At 43.4% G+C, this 17,295-nt stretch overlaps 1 protein-coding gene across 1 annotated transcript in view; it reads right to left on the reverse strand.

The window, feature by feature from the left end:
- LOC126299369 (galanin receptor 2a-like) overlaps positions 1 to 10,823 on the reverse strand; it is a 155,519-nt gene extending 144,696 nt beyond the window's left edge. Inside the window, exon 1 of the mRNA XM_049991231.1 lies at positions 10,742 to 10,823. The gene's annotated coding sequence lies outside the window, so the exon portion shown is untranslated. The remainder of the gene's footprint in view (positions 1 to 10,741) is intronic.
- Between the last annotated feature and the right edge of the window lie 6,472 nt (positions 10,824 to 17,295).

Raw genomic sequence — 17,295 nt, forward strand, 5'->3', positions numbered from 1 at the left:
TTGATAATTGGAGAGTAATCATGTGCAGTTCAGAAAAAATGGTTCAGATGGCTCTGAGCACTATGGGACTTAACATCTATGGTCATCAGTCCCCTAGAACTTAGAACTACTTAAACCTAACTAACCTAAGGACCTCACACACATCCATGCCCGAGGCAGGATTCGAACCTGCGACCGTAGAGGTCGCGCGGTTCTAGACTGTAACTCCTAGAACCGCTTGGCCACTCCGGCCGGCTCAGATATTTGTGCAGTAACGTTTCTGTTACATAACAGACATCTTAATCAACTGTCTTCACCATGAAGTAAAGACGGTTAGTTAATTCTGTATTGCAAATGGTTGTTACTGATACTACTAGAGTAACAGAAAAGTCACAAGTAAAAGTTTTACTTCTTCTTGTAAATCTGTCTTGCATCGTCGTAGGGTCGGCATGATTATTTACGGATTTGGCATGGTTCATTTAAGGGTCGCCAGATGGCCTTCCTGTCCCCACCCTGTTATTTCCCCCCCCCCCCCCCCCCCGTAACTTTCTGCGTGTAGTGTTATTCACGAGCGAAAGATTTTCTAAATGTTTGCGAATCGTGTAACCGAGGCGGGACTAGGGTACCAGCTCGGTGTTCACGTAGAAAGATTTGGAAAATCGCCTGAAACCAACATCCAGTATGCCCGGCACACCGACCCTCGTCGTTAATCTGTGGATTCTATGCAGAGCCGGCGCATCTCTCAGTCCCGGAAGCGGCGCTTTAACAAGCACATATACCCGGGCGGGTCGCAAGTAGAAGTTTTATTTATGGCTTGAATGGTCGCTTTGCTAAAGTTGGTGGTTCATTCACTATTAAGGTTTTGAAAGATCAAGATAAAACTATCAAATTTACTATAGCTCACATATCTCTTTGAATAATGTAGTCATATTGGTGGTAAACATGATTATAAAAAAAACTGGGCGTGACTGATTCATTTTTTCAGTCAAGTTAAGTAGCAAAACTTCATGATAGACTCTATTAATGTATTTGGGTAAAGGATTGGTGAGCGGATTCTTTAGCAAATGGAAAAGGCACAAAGTAAGGGTTTATTGATTTTCGTCCCTGTATTGAATACAAGCAGTGTGGTCACTGTGGTTCAGTGTATGAAATAGTATAATTTGAATAATGACTAACAAGGAAAACTCTCCATCGCAATCCCCTCAGATTTAGTGGTTGGGTGGCCCAGTGGATATTCCGTCAAAAACTGAATATAGATCAAGCAGGAAAATAGAAAGACGAAGCAAAATAGAAATAGTGATTGGTCCAAACTCAACATATGCAGCATCAAGCGACGGAAACGAACTACGCCGCCGTGGTTGTGTGATCACGTCAGTGCACAGCGAAGTGGGATCCCAGTGTTAAAATCTCTCGCGTGCCCCATAATTTTTTTGTTTCACAAAATTATGAACTTTCCGTCCGGTCATTGACATGTCTGTTGTCCTTCTGTAGTCTTGGCAGTTGTCATACATTGGTTATAGAATATGAGTCATGTGGTAAGAATATAATATCGTCACAAATAAATGTGATGAATAGTGAGAGCAGGCGAGATACTATATAGACCTCTCACAGAAACTAAAACAACAAGTAAACGGATGTGAACTACGTGTCAGCATAGGAATTCAAGAGACAAAACTTCCAAAAATGGAACGCAACTGTCAAACTTGTGTAGTTGTGTAGTGAAAATAGGTATTGACGTCTGGAGGTCGATTCCTTACACCTTGCTGCTGCAACCGGACGTTACATCACGACACAGACATATATTTGAACACAGCGAACAGACACGTCAATGACCAGACGGACAGTTCATAATTTTGTGAAAAAAAAGGGTGAGGCATGTGGGGGTTTGAACAGAGATCTCCCCACTCGCCGTCCAACTCTGTGACTACAGAACCATGATGTCGAGGCTATTGGAGTTGGTTCGATGTCGCACATCGTAACCTAGGACCGTTTACTGTTTCTATTTTTCTTCTTTTTTCACAGTTCAGTACACGTTCTTCCTGTTTACATGCTTGATCTGTGGTCAGTGTTTGACAGACCATCTTACCACTAAATCTGAGGGGTGTGTGATGAGGGCAGTTAATAAACGTAAAGCTGCAACTAAATTAATATAAAGTAAAATGGGTCGAATTACATATTTCCCCCCCTTAACAGAGCACACTAGTTGCTTTGATTTGCTGTAGATAATGTGGAGCTCGTACCAGTCAGTTATGTCACATTCAATCGCTGACGTGAGTCAGATGATGACCATGTGCTAAGCGGGTGCATGGAAAAAACGCACTAAGACGTGTCGACGTGGAGAGGTGAAGCAATGGGAGAAAAAAGCTAGTTGTTTTGGACGTGAAAATCACACAATGAGTGAAGTTGCCCGATTTGTTGGTATATCAACATGGACCCCCCAATGTGTCTATAACAAGGCGTAAGAACAGTGGTCGTAGCCGGCCGCGGTGGTCTCGCGGTTCTAGGCGCGCAGTCCGGAACCGTGCGACTGCTACGGTCGCAGGTTCGAATCCTGCCTCGGGCATGGATGTGTGTGATGTCCTTAGGTTAGTTAGGTTGAAGTAGTTCTAAGTTCTAGGGGACTAATAACCATAGCAGTTGAGTCCCATAGTGCTCAGAGCCAGTGGTCGTAAAAAAATTGTAAACGTCAGGAATGGGAGACAGCTACTGCTGCTAAAAGTGAATCCAGATTCATCTCAACCAATATCCGAGTGAACTTCGCGAAAAGAACTGCATTAAATGGACATTGGGAGTTGGTTACTTCACGAAAGGCCTTTGTTTATAGTGAGACGTAAAGTTTCTGTTCTTCATTACGCCAAACGACACAGATACTGACAGTAACCGTGTAGTGTGGTCCGAAGAGTCATGATTTTGCTGTTTTTCAAATGATGCAATGCGTCGAGTGCATCGACGGCCCATTGAGGCGTTTAACCTGCACTATGTGGAGGATGTGGTTAACACCAGTGGTGGTTCGGTGTGCTTTTGGTCAAATTTTTCGTATATTGATTTTGAGCCCACTCATTCACGTTACCGTGAACACTAACTGTGGTGTTTATTGCAAGATTCCTGGTGGCCAGCCGGCCGGAGTGGCCAAGCGGTTCTAGGCGCTACAGTCTGGAACCGCGCGACCGCTACGGTCGCAGGTTCGAATCCTGTCTCGGGCATGGATGTGTGTGATGTCCTTAGGTTAGTTAGGTTTAAGTAGTTCTAAGTTCTAGGGGACTGATGACCTCAGATGTTAAGTCCCATAGAGCTCAGAGCCATTTTTGAACCTGGTAACCAGCTGTTTACATTTTTCTACTCCTTCACGATGAGTATGCTATGGACTCTGTCGTCATCCAAGACGACAACAGCCTTGTACAAAGGGATCCAAATATACGTTCACAGGGCAGAATGCATGCATTCGTGGTTTGACTAATACTCACGCAGTCTATTGCCCCTCGACTGGCCCCCTAAATTATCCGATCTTAACCCCATGGAAAATGTCTGACACTATTTGTAACGGGGGTGAAACGTAGCAATTAACACCCCCAAGTTTGGTAATACAACGGAGTCTAATTACCAATGAGTGGTTTCAGCTGCATTTGACATACCCAAAGAAAATTGTGGACTCTCTTCCTCCCGAATTGAGGCCATTGTCAAGGCTCGGGGCTGTATTACACAGTATTAGCGTGATTTCAGCTGGGGGTAACTAATTTATTGTACTGTTTGCTTACGCACTCTCTACTTTGAAAAAGCAGTTAGAGTATCGAAATTTTTCTAATGTGCCAAATCATTACGACCACCTGCTTCATGGCTTGTTGGTCCAACTTTGGAACGCAGTAAGCCTGCGATTCTGCGAGTCATGCACTCAAGTCCTTGGTGAGTTTTCGGAGGAATGTGGCGTCGGATATGCAATTCACATAAAGTGTGGACCGGTGGCTTGTGGCGCGGAGTTGGCGTTTGATAGCGTCCCAGATATGTTGCATCGGGATCAGATCAGGAGAGTTTTGTGGGCCATAAATCAGTGTGAATAGTTCACTATTCTGCTCGTCAATTCACTGTGATACGAATGTGACCAAGTGACAGGGACAGTTATCCTGTTGGAAGATATCATCAAGCGTTAGGAGATGTATATGGTCCACAATAATGTATACATAGTCCACAGCTGTCGTGGTACCTCAGATTCATTCCACAGGTCGCAAGGAAGCCCAGGTGAATGTCCACCATAGCACAATACTGCCGCAACAGCCTGCGCCCGTGACACAGCGCATGTTTCAAGCAGCCATTCGCCTGGATGACGGCGTATTTGGACACAATCATCGGCCTGCTGTAACAACAAACGTGATTCTTCCAACCAGGCGATATGTTTTCACTGCTTCACGGACCAATCGCGATTATCTCGTTCTTCGTAACTGACAGTGTCGTTGGGTTTACATGAGAACACGTAGGAAACGTTTACTGGGGATTCCTATGTTCAATAACGTACGCTGAATAGTGTGCTCCGAAACACTTACGCGTGCGTCAGCATTGCACTCTATCTTCAGATCTAGCACAGATTGCCACCTGTCATGATTTACTGAGTGAGCAAGCCTCCAACCTCTACATTCAGTTAAGACTCGTGGACGTCGAGCACCTTGTCGCTTACTCCTGGTTTCACTGTGCTTCAACCACTTTCCATAGCTTTTCACGATAGTAGCACGCGGACAACCAACCAGCCTCATCGCTTCCGAATTGCTCGTTCCCAGGCTCTGGGCAATAGCAATCTTATAATCTTACCCTTTTCAATGTCGCATATGTCAGTGGGTTTCCCATTCACGATCTACATTTTATCTTGAATGAGTCCCCATTCATCTCTGATCTGCTAATGCACTCTCCTTATCACAACGCCACCAGCTGGCATTCAATGTTGCGGTGGGTAGTGATTATAGCGTTTTGGTTCATCAGTGTATATGAACCAATCGTAGGTTGAGGAAGACGTTAATAACTCAACAGAACTATATTCTTCAAGAACAGATGCTTAGTGTTCATTACTAAAGGACTGGGAATTTAGGACCCCTCCTTTTACGTACAGTATCTGTAGGGAATATCTTCACTACCAGTGTCACGAAAAGCTCAGCGCGAGGGAAGTCCTAATATTTGACATCTCTCCCGTGCTGTGGACGGAGTACACGGGTTAAGCTGAGCACAAGTGAATTCGTTTTTGTTCAGTGCATCTGATGAGTGTTTATTTCAGTGTGTATCCCACAAGCTATTGTTTACTTCTCCAGTACCAAGATATTTGTGGGCTTCAGGGTAACTGCAAGTGTTAAGTTATAATTTGTCATTATGTAGTTGGAATTTTTTGTTAGCGATAATGTTAAAATACGTAAAAAAATTATCAACTTCTTGCGGTACTGTAAGATTCGATACTTTTGTTTAGGTATTATGGTTGCATCGATTTAATTTTTTATACTGGTTTCGATACCAAATATCGCACTGAATCAGGTACTGGAATGTCCCCTACATCCAGGCATACTCGTCGTGAAGAGTAGAGCATGAATGCAGACTTTGTCAATGAACAATGAGCAGGGGTTCAGCAATGTTGGAAGATTGTTTTTAGGTATGCTGCAATGGTGTCAGATATCAAGGTGACAATGAAGCGTGGATACCTTTTGCATCTGTAGGTCATTATCAGATGATCTAGCTATTTGTTACACATAATGACACTACTGTAGTACTGTTTAATCTTTACAATGAGTTTTCAAAATGTGCAGTTTCTGAACTTAACGAACTTCAGGCGAAGTATCATAAACAGCTGCATATACACTTACATTCTAAGAGAGTATCAGAAAGGATACTCGATCTTTGACCTGTTCTATAATCAGAAGTAATTAGAAGTGAATTAAAATCTACGTCGAAGTCGGCTGAGGAAGGAAACGGCCATAGCCTGTTTCAGAAACATTCACTGCGTTCAGCTAAGGTGATTTAGCAAAAGCATAAAAACCACATATCAAAATAGTCGCACGGAGATATGAACTACACTCTTAGCAAATGCATGTCCAAATACACAAAACTAGCGCGAGCAATGTCAGTTGTAGTCACATTAAACGACGATCTTCTTGTTTTCCCGCGCTAAGTTTCTCACAGCATTGTAGCCGTTTTTGCCGCTGCATCTGGTAGCAAGCATTATTTATATGCTATACATCACCTATTTTGCAGCAGCGTATTGTGGATATTTTTCAGACAGGCCGAATGAACGACTAACTGGTTTTTCCTTTCCCACTAAGTTTTACACTTCGAAATTTGAGACTTTTATTGCAGAAATCGTGTCACTCTGAGTCATTATATCACATAACAACTGCTACAATTTATTAGACTTATTATCATTATTTAGTTGTACGCATTTTATATGGTTGTAAACAGTGCAGACCGAGTGCTACTACTTTATTAATAACGCTCCCTGATTAAAATTATCCGGTCACCTGTCAGTTACCAACTATATGGGGTGTGTCCACCCTTCGCTTTTATAGCCACTTGAACTCTTTCTTTCTTTCGCTACTGCCTTTATCCCGCATTGGGCGCAGAGTCGGCAGGGTTAAGTACGGATTTGTAATGGTTAAGTGAAGGGGTGGCCGGATGCCCTTCCTGCCACCACCCCATACCCCCCTTGACGGAATTAGTGTACCCCAGCTGTCTGCGTCTAGTGTAGATCGTGAAATATTGTGTGTTTCAAATGTCTGCGAGTCGTGTAACTGAGGCGGGACATGGGGACCAGCCCGGTATTCACCTAGTAGGATGTGGGAAACCACCTAAAAACCACACCCAGGCTGGCCGTCACACCGGCCGCCGTCGTTAATCCGCCGGACGGATTCGATCCGGGACCAGCCCGCCTACCCAAGTCCAGGAAGCAGCGGGCTAGTGCTCTCGGCTATCCTGGCGGGTAGTGACTTGAACTCTGCTGAGGACAATTGCAACGAGGTGTCTGAATGTCTATGGAGGAGTGGCAGCACTTACTTCATCAAGAATCGAAATGGGGTGTGGAGTGAAGGCGGCGTTCTAACTTACCCCAGAGGTGTTCCACTGGGTTAAGTTTGGGACTCTGGGCTGACCTGTGCATTTCATGAATGTTATTGTCCACAACCATTGCCTCACAGATGCCGCTTTGTGGCAGGTTATATTGTCATGCTGATACAAACAGTCGTTTCCGAAACTTTCCTCTGTTGTACTCAGTACATAATGCTGTAACATGTGTTTATAGCCATCAGAATTTAACTTCATCGTAAGTGCAATAAGGTGACCACACCCTAACAACAAAACACTCTCATATCATAATACCATCTACTCTGTACAAGGGGCGTTTGAAAAGTCCGTGCAAAGTCCGAGAGATGGCACCACCGGCGCGTATCGAGATCATGTTTAGTTAGTAGCATCTTTGGAAAGAACGAAGATCAAGTTTCAACCACATTGGTCTATTTCTTTGTTTTTGGCATTTGTGTGACTCAAGTAAGTCGAGTGATTGTCAAAAAATGGTCGAAAAAGAATTTCGTGTGGTGATTAAACATTACTTTATGAAAGGCAAAACCCCTCAGGAGAGTAAAGAGAAGCTTGATAAACATTATGGTGACTCTGCGCCTTCGATTAGAACAGTTTATAAGTGGTTTCAAACTTTTCGGAGTGGCCATATGGGCACAAGTGATGCTGAACGTCCTGGACGCCCTGTGGAGGTTACAACTCCAGAAATCATTGATAAAATCCATGATATGGAGATGGATGACAGAAGAGTTAAGGTGAGTGAGATTGCTAGTGTTGTGGGCATCTCGAATGAACGGGTACATAATATTTTGCATAAACATTTGGACATGAGAAAGCTATCAGCAAGATGGGTTCCGCGATTGCTCACGCTTAACCAAAAACGGAATCGTGTGAAGTGTTGCAAGGATGGTTTGCAGCTGTTCAGGAAGAATCCGCAGGACTTTAAGCGTCGTTTCATCACTGTGGATGAAACATGGATACATTACTATACTCCAGAGACCCAAGAACAATCTAAACAATGGGCTACCAAGGGAGAATCTGCACCAAAAAAGGCGAAGACTATTCCTTCGGCCGGAAAGGTTATGGCAACTGTCTTTTGGGATTCGCAAGGGATAATCCTCATCGACTATATGGAAAAGTGTAAAACTATTACAGGTGCATATTAATCATCGTTATTGGATCGTTTGAAAACCGGGCTGCAAGAAAAACTTCGACAATTGGACCGCAAAAAAGTCCTTTTCCATCACGACAATGCACCAGCACACACTTCAGCAGTTGTGGTAGCAAAATTAATGGAAATAGGATTCCAACTCGTTTCACATCTCCCCTATTCTCTAGACTTTGCTCCCTCGGACTGCTATTTGTTCCCCAATTTGAAGAAATGGCTGGCGGGACAAAGATTTTATACAAACGAGGAGGTGATTGCAGCAACTAATAGCTATTTTGCATACTTGGACAATTCCTATTATTCAGAAGGGATCAACAAATTAGAACAGCGTTTGACGAAGTGTGTAAGCCGAAAAGGAGACTATGTCGAAAAATAAAAAAGATTGTCCCACGAACACTTAAGTAGTTTCTATTTTTGCACAGCCTTTTCAAACGCCCCTCATGCTTCACTGTTGTTACTACACACGATACAGGTAACGTTCTCCAGGCATTCGCCAAACCCAAACCCTTCCATCGGATTACCACAGTGTATAGCGATGATGATGATGTTTGGTTTGTAGGGCTCTCAACAGCGCTGTCAACAAGGCCCGTAGAAAGTCCAATTTTTACACAGTCCAATTTTTTACACTGTCCAATCTAGCCACAGTTACGAATGATGATGATGATGATGATGAAACGACGAGGACAACACAAACACACAGTCAGTGTACAGCGAGATTCATCACTCCAAATCACCCATTTCCAGCCATCCACTGCCCAGCAGCACTGACTAGATAAATGTGCCGATTATGAGGAGCCGTGCGACCGCTGTACCCCGCTAGACTTAACTCTCTTCGCAGATTTACTGGTAGCACTTTGGAACTCACGAGTGACACTTTCTGCTGATTTCATGCAATTTTTTGCAATCACCCTTCGCAGTGCTCGACGGTCCCTGGCCGTCAGTACATGAGGTCTGCATAGATCTGGTTCAGATGTGGTCCTTCCTTCACGTTTCCACTGCATAAACAAGTCATCAGCAGTCGACCTGGCGGTTTTAGATGGGCTGAAGTGTCGCTGAGGAACTTGTTACCCAGGTGATATCCAATGACTAGTCCACATTCGAAGTCACTGAGCATTCCTGACCGACCCATTTTGCTGTTACTGCTTCTCTGCTGACAGCATAATAATCGTCACCTCCTTTTAAACTGGCTGCTACGCCTCTCTTGGCATCTTGCGGTCATTATGCGTTACAGAGGGGTGCACGGATACTTTTGATCATATTGTATACATTTGTATGGACTGTATCTATACTGTAAAAGAAATAGTGTGAAAGTTGTTATGAAAGTGTACTTTAACTATGTAGTTACTATAATTCTTTAGAAACTGATCTTTCCGTGAACCAAAAATACCATTAGTTTTTTTTAATTTGATCTGCTCTGAGAGGGGGAAAGTACTAACTCTTTTGGCGCATCGAGGCTTGGCACACGCGGGAAAGCCTAATCAGTCATCGTTCCCTCATAATCGAAGTCAGTCAGTTTCTAGTTCATTATCAAAAGCCAAGCCGCGCAACAGGATGATTCGTCCGACTGAATTACTTTGACATTATGGCACGTCACAGTTTCTGCAAAGTGCCTTCGTGGCACTGTGCGTTGATTGTAGTTCCACTTTCGAGGAACTTGACGAGTAGAGAGCCCCTGAAGCCGAAGAAGGGGGTCGCCATGACATCGGAACTTGTGTCAAGAGCTTTGGATTTCTTTAGCGGGCAAGACGTGGGATGTTTCCGCTGTTGGCACTGCCGTTTGCTCTCTGACTATCGGTATACGGTCGCACCGAATTATACTGTTGCATGATAACGACCGTCCTCACACAGCCAATCGGACGAAGGCTACGGATGAGCGATTTGGTTGTAAACACTGCAACATCCTCTGTATAGTCTGTATCTTTCACTGTGTGATTTTCACAACTTTGGCAACCTGAAGAAAGACATGCGTGGACGTCGGTTTCAGTCGGACGAGGAAGTGCAAGAGTGGGTGCGATTGTGGATCGGTTAGTGGCCGGCCGCCTTAAGAAGAACAGGAAGTGAACGTCTCGTCTTCCAATGGGATAAATGTCTTCACGAGTGTGGTGATTACTTTTGAATGGAACCATTCAATGGTCTCATTGTGGCGGCTGTTTTAATATCATTTGACTGCCCATTATATTATCTTAGGCAAATGAATGGGAACAGGAGAAAGATGAGGATTAATGTCCAGTCAACAACGTGTCATTGGAGAGTGAGTAGGAGCTTGTATTGGTCAATGATGGGGAACGAAATCCGTTGTGGCGCTCTTAAAGGAACCATTCCGGCATTCACCTTAAGTATTTGACGGAAAGCATAGAAAACATGAGTCTGGGGGGTTAGACTGGGATTTGATCTCCGCTCCCCCACGATATAAGTCCAGTAAGCTAACATGTTCCGTTAGTTAGCGGGGTGAATAGTGTATCCCGCCACCCGGTTGAGTGCCTAGAGATAATGTAGCGATACTCAGAATATTAGCATGAGTGAATTATCAACGCGAGTAATACTGTAACGACATGCACGTACCCAGGTCTGGCAGTGATCTTGTTCTCGTCCTATAGTAAACGTAAGCGTTAACTCTCTTCTTTATGTTTCTGCCACAGAATCTAGAAAAAGAAATAAAACAAAGCATTAGTTTATACGTCACAATGAAATTGAACGAAATTTTAAGTTAAGTGTTAGATGACATGTTACATGCTTATTTACAGACTGCTGTCACTCCTACTGACCTTCTCTTGTCATTTATGTATTTAATTTGAAAAAGAGTGCGCTTTATGACGTGACAACAAATGACACCTTCTATTGATTCTAGGACAGTACACATCATTTATTTCACTATTTGTGTTTTCCTAACTTTCTATCGAGTACACAATAAACTTTCTGGATGGTGGAAGAAGCGCAAGAATGATGTTTTGCATGTAAGTCCGATTTCTCTGGATTGAAATAGCGACCAATCGTGTCATCTCTTATAATTGGGTTGAACAGCTTTAACTGCAACGAGGATGAAATGATACGTGTGACTGGAATATGTGATATAGTGAGTGTTTGTCATACAGTTGAGGTGCCTATGAGACTGTGAAAATCAAAGTTAATAAAAAAAGAATTTGGAATAACTGCAGACTCAGTCCATCATTTCAGTGTCGTAATGTGACATCAGAGCCAGCGAGAATGCGTAGGCAGCATAGCTATAACTGGCATCATAGGTTTTGCTTATCCTAGAGCATGCGGTATTCAAGTAGATAACTCCAACTACTTAGATCCGACTGTTTCGGGGTTACCAAGGGAGGGAGTAGCTTTAGAAAAACAGCAAGTGACGAGAGAATTTCGTTGGATCCATAAGAATACAGCTGTGGAGAAGAAAGTAGAACCTTCTGTGTGGCTTCAAACCGGATCACTGAAACAATGGAAGTAGTAAGTCTAATACACAAACACGGCACTATTTTTGACTTGAGGTATTACTACGGATCCGACTCACCAAAGAATGCGTCATTATATTGTATATTCCCATTTTTAAGTACAGACCCATCTATTCAATCAATCAACTATATTTCGGTTTCCCCCTCCCCCAACCTCCTCCCCCTCCCAGACTACTATTTCACACTCTCTGTTTATACTTTCGAATTCCGCTAGTCTCTTGCTCACCCACTGATGGTGTAAGAACAACGGAGCAACCCTAAACCCATAAATCGCTTTTGTCGGTGCAATACTATCTATGCCTTTCGTCTAACATACCTCCCGACACAGTCGACAAGAGTAATTCAAAATGCACAGAATGAATAATCTCCAAAGCTCTGACGAAATTCTAATTATTATTTAAAATGTGTCGGTGCGTAAGGAAACCTTTTCATAGCTTATATTTACCACTAATCTCTCGCTCACGGAAAGAACACAGTAGACGCTGTTTATAAGACGCACAAAAGAATAGATGCTTTAAGTTCCACCCGTAGGCCTCCGGTTATGTCTTTGGCGGCATACCAGAAAATATTCCAAACTTCAACTTAATTCACCTTAGGTGCGGACTCGTAAGTAGCGTTGCCGCGGCAGGGCTACAAGATGTGAGAGGGGGAATGTTTTATCGTTTGTCCTCCAGTATTGACAACTCGCGGGCGTGCACGAGTCGTGCCGATCAGCTGTTATTGTACAAATTTGAGACGGAAGTAAGACGGGTTCGTGAATGCGCATGACAGAAGCAATCACCTTCAAATGTCGTAATTATCTGTGGCATGAAATATGAAGTTGTTGTAATACAACGGAATGTGTAGAAGAAAAAGACACTAAAATTTTTAGTAAACCTTTGTGATCGTATCCCACATTGTATAATATATTTAAGAGTAAGTGCAATTACTGTTATTAATCGATTTATCATGCGTTCATACAGACGACGCAATAACACTTCGTCAGGCAATTACAGTGTCACAACTACGGGTCGTTGAGGGTGGCAGCAATCTGATACAGAGAACAATCGACACGAAGTCTTCCAAATGGTGCCGACTTTCACCGACCAGTATTTGGGTGCCGATAGCCTACTTATCGCGTACTTAACTGTGGCTAGTCTATTTGGTCACATAAAATAGTAATTTATGTAGGTTACCAATTACTAACAGCCTCACAACAATTAATAATAATATCGGTGCATACGCGCTCCGGGATGACGCCACACAATGTCAGTATTGCCTCTTGAGCAACAAAGTTTAACTACTGTTTGGTTAGAGGGTCTCAGTAAAAGTACAAACTACGGTTCAGTCTCAACGGGTGCAGGTCAAACACAGGACGAAGGTAGACAACAGAGGACTTATAATTGTAAATTGTCGTAGCTATGTTGAGAGAAAAGTAGAGCTCAAAGCGCTCATAGAAGGCACTGAAGCAAAAATCGTTATAGATACTGAAAGCTGACTAAAGCCGGACGTAAGTTCGCCTGAAGTATTCAACAAGAACCTAATGGTGATCACAAAGAATAGAAGAATTACAGTTGTTGGTTGCATGTTTGTTGCTGTTAGAAGTAGTTTATCTTATAGTAAAATTGGTATAGATATTTCCTTTGAGTACGAGTAGAGGTTATACTCGACAACCTGAGTAAATTAAGAACTGATTCCTTTCACCGACACCCAATTCAGGAGATAAAATTGTAGAAACGTTGAACAAAAATCTAATCTCAATTTCGAACAGGTACATGGCTCATATACACTACTGGCCATTAAAATTGCTACACTACGAAGACGACGTGCTACAGACGCGAAATTTAACCGACAGGAAGAAGATGCTGTGATATGCAAATGATTAGCTTTTCAGAGCATTCATACAAGGTTGGCGCCGGTGGAGACACCTACAACGTGCTGGCATGAGGAAAGTTTCCAACCGATTTCTCATACACAAACAGCAGTTGACCGGCGTTGCCTGGTAAAACGTTGTTGTGATGCCTCGCGTAAGAAGGAGAAATGCGTACCATCGCGTTTCCGACTTTGATAAAGGTCGGATTGTAGCCTATCGCGACTGCGGTTTATCAAATCGCGACATTGCTGCTCGCGTTGGTCGAGATCCAATGACTGTTAGCAGAATATGAAATCGGTGGGTTCAGGAGGGTAATACGGAACGCCATGCTGGATCCCAACGGCGTCGTATCACTAGCAGTCGAGATGACAGGCATCTTATCCGCATGGCTGTAACGTATCCTGCAGCCACGTCTCGATCCCTGAGTCAACAGATGGGGACGTTTGCAAGACGATAACCATCTGCACGAACAGTTCGACGACGTTTGCAGAAGCATGTACTATCAGCTCGGAGACCATGTCTGCGGTTACCCTTGACGCTGCATCACAGATTAGGAGCGCCTTCGATGGTGTTCTCAATGACGAACCTGGGTGCACGAATGGCAAAACGTCATTTTTTCGGATGAATCCAGGTTCCGTTTACAGCATCATGATGGTCGCATCCGTGTTTGGCGACATCGCGGTGAATGCACATTGGAAGCGTGTATTCGCCATCGCCATACAGGCGTATCACCCGGCGTGATGGTATGGGGTGCCATTAGTTACGTCTCGGTCACCTCTTGTTCCCTTTGCGGCACTTTGAACAGTGGACGTTACATTTCAGATGTGTTACGACTCGTGGCTTTACCCTTCATTCGATCCCTGCGAAACCCTACGTTTCAGCAGGATAATGCACGACCGCATGTTGCAGGTCCTGTACGGGCCTTTCTGGATACAGAAAATGTTCGACTGCTGCCCTGGCCAGCACGTTCTCCAGATCTCTCACCAATTGAAAACGTCTGGTCAATGGTGGCCGAGTAACTGGCTCGTCACAATACGCCAGTCACTACTCTTCATGAACTGTGGTATCGTGTTGAAGCTGCATGGGCTGCTGTACCTGTAGACGCCGTCCAAGCTCTGTTTGACTCAATACCCAGGCGTATCAAGGCCGTTATTACAGCCAAAGGTGGTTGTTCTGCGTACTGATTTCTCAGGACCCATGCACCCAAATTGCGTGAAAATGTAATCACATGTCAGTTCTAGTATAATATATTTGTCCAATGAATACCCGTTTATCATCTGCATTTCTTCTCGGTGTAGCAATTTTAATGGACAGCAGTGGTGACTTCAATGTAACCTCGATATATTGGTGAAAACGCAGATGTAATGGGTATAAGTGCATATTTCTATTGGTGACAGGGCGGTGTACTGAACAGAATTACATCAGTATTTACTTCATTTGCAAAACTAGCACCTCGAAGAGCAAGCCATTAATGCCTATTTTCCCCACGGGCAGCAGATCAGGTGTTGAAGTGTGGACGGCTGGACGTAGAACGGGTAGTCTGTACTGACAGGCGTAGTCAACTTCGTGGTGCAGTTACGGCCATTCAGAAAACATCAGGTGGTAAAATTTGTGAGGTGTTTGTGAGAAAACTGTTTGATGCAGAGAAAAATCAACCAACATAATGATGTGTGTATATATTAAGGTACCACACAAAAAAATATCTGCAATTATACCTGTTACAGGCTGTACATGTTTAAAGTCACTGGCAGGCATAAAACATCGTCCGAAATGGTACAAAACGCTTTGCTCCAAAATTATTTGGAGAAATTTTTACAGGAACCTACATGAAGTGTAAAAGGTTGTGATAAAATACTTAATCTCTTGGCAACAACTACGCGCTAAGAAATATGGGGCGTAATGATGGATACAGTGATTAGTGACAAGGTTGTTGTATCGAGACTGAATACTGTAACATCCTTAACCCAACAAAAATGAAGGGAAAATATAGGTATTTAAAGAAAAGGAGATAAAAATTTGCTTCATGCCTTCCTGAGACAAAGCCTCCATTCCTTCAAAAACAGCAATGTAAGGGTAAATAAGATATGACCTAAATTGAAAGCTATCATATTGATGGTTATTAAGAGTTTCATACCAGGTAAGTTAACAAGATACGGAACAGATCCCCCTTTGTGCACAAAACAGGTCAGGAAGCAAGGAAAAAAATCGTGTCAGCTTCCGACGATACGGAACATAGCAATACGCTGAAGAGCGACGCGCTGCCTAGCACTCAGCTGCAACTGAATTACGGCTAGCCCCCAGCTGAGGGCCCACAAGGCACTATTTATTTGATACTTCCATCTTACGTCACACAAATAGTTCCCAGGAGGACACGCACCTGCCAGACGCGGAAATAAGCTAACACAGTGCTCAAAGTCAGCCAGTAACAACAGTACCTCAAGACGAGATCAGGGCAGTCTCTACAGTCACCGCCAAGAAGAACAAAAATGTACATTCTACAAGTGGTCGTAGTTCACGTTCAAAGGATTAGGTACTGGACTAGAGTTACAGGTAGGTGAATGCAAGTGAACACTGAACCACTGACACCCCTGTTTTCGTGCTATAGTTAAGTATTTGCGAAGTGTTCGCCTGCTTAACTGAATGATATTGTGCTTGCCTCCTACGCAGGGAGTCCGGGTTCGATTTCCGGTAGAGTTGTAGATTTTCTCCTCTCGTGGAGTGGGTATTGTGTTGTCCTCATCACCATTTCATCCGCATCACGGCACGCAAGACGCCCAATGTCATGTCGACTGAAATAAAACTTGCGCTCGGTGGTCTAACTTTCCGGATGGGGCCTCCCGGCCAACAATGCTACACGATCATTTCATTTCATTTGCAAAGTTTCTGTTAATAAATTATTGTATATATGTGTTGCCATAATTTTGCATTTAAGTTGGCTAACCCTGTATTGCCGTGTCACGAGTCTGTGTAGTTGCTGCGTGCGAGCTGCCAACTCGTAACAGTAACTATTTTCGGTGGTAGGGGAACATCTTCCCGCCACACCAAGTGCATTTGGTGAATATAACCTAAAACGAGATTTAAAGGAACACTAAATCTCCAATAATGGCGCAGTTTTACAAAAGCTCGTATTTTAACGCGGTCTTCAATGCGAGATACTTTTAATAGTTTCCACAACGAAACTCTCTCTCGAAATCTGGCAGAAAATGCGAAGATATTCTACTTATATATAAAGTATGCTTGCGGCAAGACTCAACTATCAATGCCTTCACTGTGCGATAGCAATGGTAATGTTACCCATGACAACGCCGCTACAGCGGAGTTACTAAACACGGCCTTCTGAAATTGCTTCATCAAAGATTCGGCCAATATATCGGGATTCGAATCAAGAACAGCTGCCAACATGTGTAACTGAGAAGTACATATCCTCGGCGTAGCGAGGGAACTTTTTCTGGTCCAAACTGTATAGCGATTAGCTTCCTTTCTGAGTATACTGATGAAATAGCTCCACTTTTAACAGACATACACAACCCCCGCTCGACAAAAGATTCGTACCAAATTACCGGAAAATAGCAAAGGTTACACCAATACTCAAAAAAAGAAATAGAAGTATCCGCTGAAATGTAGAATCATATCACTAATATCGATTTGTAATAGGATTTTGGATCATATACTGTGTCCGGGCAATATGAAATACCTTGAAGGCATACAGGCAGCATAAATTCGGAATATATCGTTCTTGTGAAACACAAATAGCTCTTTATTCACGCCGAGTAATGAGTTTATCAACAAGAGATCTGAAGTTGATTCCATAC

Source organism: Schistocerca gregaria, chromosome X, assembly GCF_023897955.1.
Source record: "Schistocerca gregaria isolate iqSchGreg1 chromosome X, iqSchGreg1.2, whole genome shotgun sequence".
Taxonomy (NCBI): Eukaryota; Metazoa; Arthropoda; class Insecta; order Orthoptera; family Acrididae; genus Schistocerca; species Schistocerca gregaria.